This window comes from Mytilus californianus, unplaced genomic scaffold, assembly GCF_021869535.1.
Source record: "Mytilus californianus isolate M0D057914Y unplaced genomic scaffold, xbMytCali1.0.p SCAF_6, whole genome shotgun sequence".
NCBI classification, from domain to species: Eukaryota; Metazoa; Mollusca; class Bivalvia; order Mytilida; family Mytilidae; genus Mytilus; species Mytilus californianus.
Window position 1 is genome coordinate 113880230 of NW_026262712.1, and position 7777 is coordinate 113888006.

Sequence of the window (7777 nt, forward strand, 5' to 3'; positions counted from 1 at the left end):
TTAGTTGGTACAAACATAACATAATTTATTATACTTTCGAATTTAGATATTGTGTTAGTTGAATCATTTTGCACAAGTCAAAGTTGATTTGAACAGGCTTATGCATTGATAAGGAAGTTGAAATATTCTCTTTGCAAATTTCATGGACGCCATCCCGAGTTGTTTGACCGTTAAGAAATATCTGTTTTGCCGTTGACTACGGATATGTTCCAATTGTCGTAACCCTGTCCCCTCTCCTCGAATGTGACCTACCGAGTTGAACGTGTCACCGGGTTAGTACTTGCATGAGCAACACGACGGGTGTCAAATTTGGAGCAGGATCTGCTTGCCCTTTCGGAGCTCCTGAGATCGCCTCTAGTTTTATTGGGGTTCGTGTTGCACAGTCTTTAGTTATCTATGTTGTTATGTGTTCTGTTGTTTGTCTGTTTGTATTTTTCTTTTTTAGCCGTTTCGTTGTCAGTTTGTTTTCGACTTGTGAGTTTGAATGTCCCTTTGGTATCCTTTGCCTCACTTTTATGTTTTAGAAAAAGCTTTTGTACAGCCTTCTCTCTTTATCGTCCATTTTGACAAGACCAAAGAAAAGTAGGAACTGATGGCTTAATGGCATTCTTACCAGATAAATGAATTAGATAAATGTTTTGTGGAACTTTCGGCGGTTTTTTTTTGTTGTTGGTTTATGGGAGATGGTAGTTAATTTTGTTTTCAGAAATGTCGCTTTTCACACAGCATCCGCCGCAAATTTTGAGAATATAAATTGAACTTAATCCATCGCCAAGTCAATCAACTCTTAAATAAAGTTATTTCGAAGCCTGGCTCATTAATGTATTGCTCATACACCGATGATTTTGTACAAGGTCTGAGTAGCAGCTTTAAGCCATTGAATATCGTATGAATTTAGAAATGTAAACTCCATACGCGGGTGAAGTTGGAATATAACTGCTCAAAGGACAAAAATTTATGGTTACTTAATTGATATCTCCTTGTTTGTTATAGACTCTGGTACTGATATGACAGTTGTAGTTAAATTCGAGGTATATGTCTAAAAATGAGACGAAGGAAGAAATATTTTCCATTCAATCATTAAAAAATGATCACATAATTGAATTTGAATTAAAAAAGAATCAAAACAACAAATTATTTATATCCCCGAGGGTATCACCAGCTCGGTAGTCAGCACGGCTGTGTTGACATGAATTATCATTGATGTGGTCAAAGGGACATTCAAACTCATAAGTCGATAATAAACTGACAACGCTATGAATAAAAAAGAAGAAAACAAACATTCAAACAACAGTACACAAAACACAACATAGAAATCTAAAGACTGAGCAACACGAACTCCACTAAAAACTGGGCATAATCTCATGTGCTCCGTCGTGTTGCCCGGATAAGTACAAACCCGTTATTCAAGTACCAGTATACGCTATATAGTTTCAATTTGTTGTTGTTTACCTCTCTCAGTTTTTCGATGACTCTGGTGTTTGTGGTTGGTGATGTCTGTTATACAATCTAATTTGTTTGGCTATTCCTGTTATCCTATATTCATAAAAATGTATTGACATCACTGTGCCGTTTATATACGAAAGGACGTGAAAATGAAAAGATAGTTAGGACATCACGATAGGTGAAACTTGATTAGAATTAAGGAACATTACAGTCTGTTGAACCATCGATGAAATCAGGGGTTGTCGGACAGGTAAGATCATCCTGCTCAAATCATGGCACAAGTTCTGTTACTCATGAAATATGAAATATATAAATAAAAACCCATACCTTTTAGTCGGATATAAAAGGACCCGACATGAAAAATATGAAGCAATTCAATTCAGAAAACTAACGGCCTAATTTATAACAAAGCAATTTAAGGAAAACAAATATGACGGACGGCTAGTTCAAAGCTAAAACAACTAATAAAAGAAATTGTGTATCTAAGACTAAAATATCAATCAGTAAGCATCCGGCTGTAAGCGTTCCTGATGAAGGTAAATGCAGAAAATCGCTTCGGACACATTAATTCTATAACGTGTTGTTTTCGTATTTATATATTAAGTTTTTATTTCCGTTTACATGAACACTTACAAATAATAGTAAGATAAGGTACTAAATGTTATAGAAACAGATATGCAGTTTTTTTCTAACATTTTAAACACAGTGAATTTTTTGTGAAAATTTATGGTAAGAAAATATCATTTAAGTAATAAACATAATATTTTAAAGATAATTATCTTATTGGCTTAATAATCGTCAAGAAGTCGCTAAGACAAATATGTTTTATCCTGTTTTCATTTACACCTTAGACATGTTAGAGTTATAGATCTATTTTAACCAAAAAAGGCATATGCATATCAAGGACTCTAAATTAAACTACAACATTCACGTTATACGTAGGAAGACATGGAAACACTCATAGGTGTTGGTTTATCTGTGTTCTCGTTCCTGCTGCAGTATTTATCACGTGTATTTTAATTTACGAAGACATCATCTTTAACATTGATTCATCTTGCTACAAGTATTGAGGTGAAACTTCTTGACTCTTTTTTTTTCTGAATGCTTTCTTTAGATTACCTTTATCAGAAATGCCAAAAGTTCAAATTTTAAGAAGCCAATGATGCATCCATATGTACTAAAAGCAGTATAGCCAAAAGGTAGAGACAAAATAGTTAATATCGCCAAGGGATATATTCGCCTGAGGAAGTAAGAAGTTTAATCGAATTCTAAAACGACAGGCAATTTTGTTAGCATATGCAGCATATACAACCAAATTTTAAATGCAAAATGTCGCTGCACTCACGCTGTCTGATATAGCACACATTTGTCAGTACACAAGTCTATCTCAGCTAAACCAATTAACATCACGTTAGTTCTTTAAAACAAACTTAACGTTGTTCGTTAATATTGCAACATGTTCTAAGGCTTGGTTAAATCTCAATACAATGCCAATGTATGATTGGTTATACAGCCAAGTATGGACATCTATAAATACTGTCATTTGTTTTATCTGTTTTCTGATGTTTCATTACGATTTTAATCCATTTGACCTAAGTGCTATTTTGGAAAATAAAAAAAAACACGGAAGGAAATAGGGATACCATCAAAACAATTTATGTTATATTCTACCAGGACAGTTTTAAAATGTTATGAGGAATAGTATCAAACCAATATACAGGCCATGCATATGTATAAGATTACAAACAATATTACTGCATAAGTATGCAGGCAATGTGTAGTCATTACAAAATTTATACCTGTAATTTCTTGTGCAGCTAACTGGTTCTGTTTAATCTTAAGAAAAAAAACACAATCATCCATTTAATGATTTATTGATCTAAATACAACAGATATTGCAAATGAAATTTTGAAAACTAATCCCAATACTTGCATTACGTTAACATAAGTATGTTGTTTGTTTCTTTTTTGTTTTGTGTTTGTTTTTTTAGATTAGTTTCTATTTTATCAAAAGAACTGTGGTTTATTAAAGAATTTATATTACGAATTTTTCCTTTTCATTATAGGAATAATAAATACTCAAATCTTGCGTCTAGTCATGTTGTTATTTTGTCATCATTTTACTGGAGTATAATGGTTAAATGTTAGTAAAAAGTGAACTTTAAACGGAAAACAAAATAACAAAAAAATAAACCAAACACAGAAAGAGAACAGCACATAACAAATCAAAAAACCTAACAAAATCAAAATAAACAAACCACAAAGACACAGACACAGACACAGGAAAACAAAAAAGGAAAACAACCAATACAAAGAAAGATAAAAAATTGTACGTAGAAGAAACTGCATATCAATATTTGCATTAATTATATGATGAACAGAAATCCTCATATTCAAATTTCCAAAAGCAGAATCTGTACAGTATTCGATATTGCACAAATAAATGTGGTAAACATATGTTTAGAGATAACACAAATACAAATCATCATTAAAACTTGAAACATAGTAAGATTAGATGGGTATGTCCTACCATGCATTATTCACGACAAAACAAAATAATCCGCGGTGGCATTTATTGACATCCGTAGTGTTAAGTAAAGAAATAACGAACATTTTGTTTCATTATTTGTTCAACGATCGTTGAGAACTAATTAATTCTTTAGATATAAGATCTACATCTGTCTAACTCTACTGCAATATGAATACTGAAAGAACTCAGGAACTAGTTTGCAAAAGTATAAATTATTCTAAATACTAAGGATTTTCTTATCCCAGGCAAAGATAACCTTAGCCGTATTTGGCACAACTTTTGGGAATTTTGGATCATCAATGCTCTTCAACTTTGTACTTGTTTGGCTTTCTTACTAAATTGATCTGAGCGTCACTGATGAGTCTTATGTACGATTTTTGTTGAATGGAGAAATAATTCGAAAGTTATATAATTTGTGTGTGTAAATTTAGAAGGAAAACTTATTGATAACCTTGTAGTGAAACTAGCAGCTTTCAGTTCTAATGTTGGTGAAACGTGTTGGTCTACGAGTCATTAATCCAGAGAAGTCTTAGGCATAAACTTTTTATATTTTATTATATCACTTCAACATATTTTTTATATTACTTTCGTTAAACAGCTGGTACTACATGTAATACAATAAACTTTCGCATCGAGGTATCGTTTTAGTGGAACCATTTTAAATAAATTAAAAGATATCAAACTGTTAAATACGATTTTAAGATCGATTCATGTTTTTTAAGAAAGATTCAAATTTCTTTTTTTCAATCCTTCTTTCTTCATCGTCAATTTTGACAGGACGAAAACAAGAAGGAACTGCTGGCCTAACGGCATTCTTACCAGATAAATGAAATACATAGATGTATTGTGGTTGTTGTTTCCTTTGCTGCCTTTTGGTTCTAGACAATGGTAGTTCATTTTTGTTTACAGAAATTTCGCTTTTCACACAACATCCGCAGCAAAATTTAAGAATATAAAGAATGAATTGAACGAAATCCATTATCATATCAATCAATTCTAAAATAAAAAATAATCCAAAAAGAATTGTTAGCCATGACGATGTATCCAGGATACCTCCTAAGTCAATCCCCATAAAAAATGTAAATAAAAATGAACATATATCCAATAATAGCTCAAGAAATTTGAAACCTGCACATCGGATTTGAAACTGTGATTTTGTTTTAGTTTCAGGAATCCAACATGTACATAATAACAAAATAAAAAACATTACTATAAATGATGATATCTCGCTTATCCAAGAAATATATGCTTCCAGAGAAATACTTCCTTTCTCATAAGCATCTGCAATGTTTATCTTTTCAGATGCACCGAACACAGTTATCTGGATTATATTTGTAGCAAGTTTTAAGACAACATGAATAAAAAGACGAAATATCAAAAGTCTTCCTTTTTTATCATACTTCTTTTTTCCATTAACCTCTTCACAGCAACAACCACAACAGGGCTTGAAACAGCAGCAACAATTAGACAGAATACAGAAAGTTAGGTCATACATGTTACGACCAACTGATTAGAATCGATAATAATCCTATTTATCATTCAGTCGATATTACATTTTGTTATGTTTTCGTTTAAACATGTTCAAAATGACAAATGGATGAGACACAAGTTTTACAACTTAGTAACAGTAACGTCTTCTCTAAATTATACAAATTGTGTTATGTTATATTTCTTCAAATGCTTCTCCGAGTTCAGCAAATTATACACTGTTCCCTATTTACATTCAACAATTATGTAATGTTCTTTTTATATGCTATACTTCTCCAAATTCAAAAAAAGTATGCACAACTTTACTTCTCCAAATCCATCACAGTATGTGCAAAGTCAGCAAATAATGAGCGGCTATACTTCTAAAAACTCTGGGAATTATGTACTGTTATACTTCTGTAAAACCACATTGACTTTTAAATTCTGATAATTGATTAGCCGTATAAGGACATTTGTTTAAATTTGAAACTAGATACTGATTAGTTTTATATATAAAGACATAGTTTGTTTTAAATATCTGAAGATAGTACAAATGTTTTGATTATCATGCAGTTTTGTAAAATGAATGAATAAGGGCTACGATAGCATTGTTGCATTGTCATAAACGCTTTAGAAGTCTATGACACAAGTAATACTTCTAAGTTGCTAGTTCAAAAAAATCAATTTTAATACTAGATTGAAAATAACGGCCGAATAAAATAAAAATACATGCTATCTTAAATCCTTATGATTATAAATCTTTTAAAGTCCTCTTCTATATGTAAGTTTGCATTCGTGTGTTATGTTGTGAAATATTTTAATGCAAATTGTCAAGAAAAGATATGCCGGTAAAAAGAGTTAAAAAAGTACTAGTTTGTCCAATTGTTTTTTTCAATCTGCACCTATTCTATAGAATCGAAAAAAACTCTTTGTATTCTTTAATCACTGCATTTATAAAATTTCACATAAACCATTGTTATGTATGGCACAAAGTATACAAGTACATATTTGATAGGTTTACAAATTGTTACTCCGGTCCTGAAATATTTGTATCCAGTTTGGTTTACTAAGCAATCAAACGATTGATCGGTCGAACATATCTCTTAGATTATCCGAGTTCTTCTAATTTCAAAATGACTAACTAATAAAAGATACAGAATCAACAATAGTTGTGGTAGATTATAAAAAAGTGAAGGCTATCAAGGGACTAATAATAATTATATTCACAAAGAAAAAAGTTAAGCACCCCCTGATATACTGCATTATAGTTTTTTACCAAAAATGTTAATTTGAATAAAAATATTGATTTTAACAAGACCAATGTTCCCTTAAAAAGATGTGACCATACAGGTGTGACCGGTCATTAAGATATCGACGTATCATGCACGTGAAACATGCCTCCCATGCAAATTACAAAATGCAGTTTCTCCGCGCTTCAAATTTGAGTATTTTCACTAACCAGTCCAACTGCGCAAATCTCAAGCTTCCACATTTTAAGGGCATACGATAGAGTTTTGATCCCACGGTGATTTTTAACGAAAAATTGTATTCAAGCTAATTTTTACCTAGGGAATTCAAATATGAAAATTAAAAAAAAATACCTTTATGTCCTTTTTTTATAGATAAATGAGGTACGAAATTTTATATATTTACTCAGAATTTCTGTGCATTTCTATTCTTTAAACAGAAATATTTAACTCTTAATTTCAAAAGATAAATTCTAGCAGATTTTTGGAAAATCTTTTTTCTATAAGACTTAGTTTACTATAAATATGTGTAACAAAACTTTGGAAATAATCAATGCATCTTTTCCCGATATGTCATACCCCTGTACCTGTATCGTATGCCCTTGAGCACGATCAGTGAAATGATCTGACATAATAGTCGGTATATTTCAACTTCTGGTGAAAGTTTGTTCTTATATTGTGCTGTTATAACATTGTTGCAGTTATGGGAGAGATGAGCGTATGAAATATAATAAACAGCACCACAATTAGTATGTGTATGTCTTTTACCAGGAGTTTGTAGTATCGTTAATTTACGCCAGCAATGACTGTGTATCGTCAAATGTTATAAGCATAAATCTGGCAATAAGTTTTCTCTTATGATTGTTTAATATTTTATAATCCAGCAGTGCTTTCTAACTCACTAAACGGAATAGTTAAGTTTCACAATGTTGGAGTCAGTTAGAATGAAATTAGCTATCTTACTTACCTTTATACCCTATCATCTCTATTATTTATTTTCTTATCCTCTTATATAAAATCATATAATCTAATATCCTGCTGTATATATTTAATGTTTATTTTAAACAATCGAAATCACATGAGGACA